The sequence below is a fragment of the Apium graveolens genome, chromosome 2 (assembly GCF_009905375.1).
Source record: "Apium graveolens cultivar Ventura chromosome 2, ASM990537v1, whole genome shotgun sequence".
Taxonomy (NCBI): Eukaryota; Viridiplantae; Streptophyta; class Magnoliopsida; order Apiales; family Apiaceae; genus Apium; species Apium graveolens.
In genome coordinates, this window is record NC_133648.1 from 211,532,886 (window position 1) to 211,534,686 (window position 1,801).

Here is a 1,801-nt window from a genome sequence, read left to right on the forward strand (position 1 = left end):
GTTTTTGTATAATAGGAATTAGTAGATTATGTTTTTCGAAAAGAACTTATTAAAAATATAAAATTAATATTTTTAATTATATCTTGAATTCCCTCGGGATTCCTCATTCAGGTTAGTATCGAAAATGAAAAGAATCTCCGTTCGGGGATCGAGGATAACATTTTCGGACCCCAAAAGGATCCGATGCATATCCCTACAAACAAGTGTCTCCCCGCCCCATTTTCCCGACCCCGATTATATGTATATATATAACATATTTATATTTTAAAATTAATTAATTATTATAAAAAATGATTTAAAATATTATATTATTTTTAATATAATCAAAAATTATGTTGATCAATTTTTTTACATTATAATTTAAAATATGTTTTTAATTTGTCATTTCGTAATATTGTAAATCAAATTTAATATGATTTGCTGTAAAAAAATATGAGATATTATTAATGTTTTTGTATAATACGAATTAGTAGATTGTGTTTTTTGAAAAGAACTTATTTAAAATACAAAATTGTTATTTTTAATTATATATTGAATTCCCGCGGGATTCCCCATTCATATGAGTATCGAACATTAAAAGAATCTCCGTTCGGGGATCGAGGATAACACTTTCGGACCTCAAAGTGACCCGATACATATCCCTACAAACAAATTACAAATATTTTTGTTATAATAATATAGTTTTAATTTCTTTTAGTAATTAGGTTCATATACCTTAAACTAAATATCTAATTTCGAAATTTTCGGAGTGAGCGAGAATCAAATTTTACGATAAAAATAAGTTTTGATCACTTAAGTTTTCTATATGTATGAAAAGGAAAAAAACGACAATACAATGATAACCTTTATGTCATCTCATTTTTATTGCATATTTATTTATTTAAAATTTTATGAAATATAATTAAATTTATAAAAACATATTTTTCATTATTACATAATTGTTGTATATATAAAAAATAAAGTTAAAATAATCATTTATCGTATTTGAAAATTAATTTTTTATAAGTACAAGTTCGTCCGAGATAATATTTCGATATAATTATAGGCATCATTATATGAGATAATATAATTTCGTTAATAGTCTTTTCATAAATATAATTATAATGGCTGGGTAATATAGCTCACACTTATTTTTTTTTAAAAATGTCACAACACAACAGTTAACCAAGATACCGATACGAAAGTTGACTGCCAGGAAAGGCGTAAGAAACGGACAGGTTTTTCGTAGACTGTTTGCAGCATTACCCCAGGTAGGAAGGATGAACTGGTTCAGTTTTTAACTGTTGATAGTTCGATTAATGTATAAGTATGACTTGTGTAAGGTACTTAAGGACAAATATTTATTGGTCATCGGTCTAATCTTAAATAGAGGTTACACCCGCGGCATAACTCGAATACTTTAGAATTGTAATAACTATTATTTTATAAATCAACAACTCTAGTGATGTATTAATTTCGTTTTCAAAATGATAATCTGTTATTGTTTATGATAGTAAGTGTGCAGTTATAGATGTGTGAGTTTAAATATTTTATTTGTGTAAAATAAGTGTTGAAACATGATATAAGATTGCGTGAGTACCTAAATTTCTGACCCGGATTTGGGGCGTCACATTTATTTTTTGATTAACTCGAATATTATATAATAAAGGATGAATATAATATTAATATTTGTTCAATATTATAATTTATTAAAAAAAATTATTATGACAAGCTCTTAGCCGAGGAAATTGAATTGTTCAAGGACGACGCACTACTAAACCTTACATCACGTCCTTTTATGATCCTGATCTATCTCTGTACT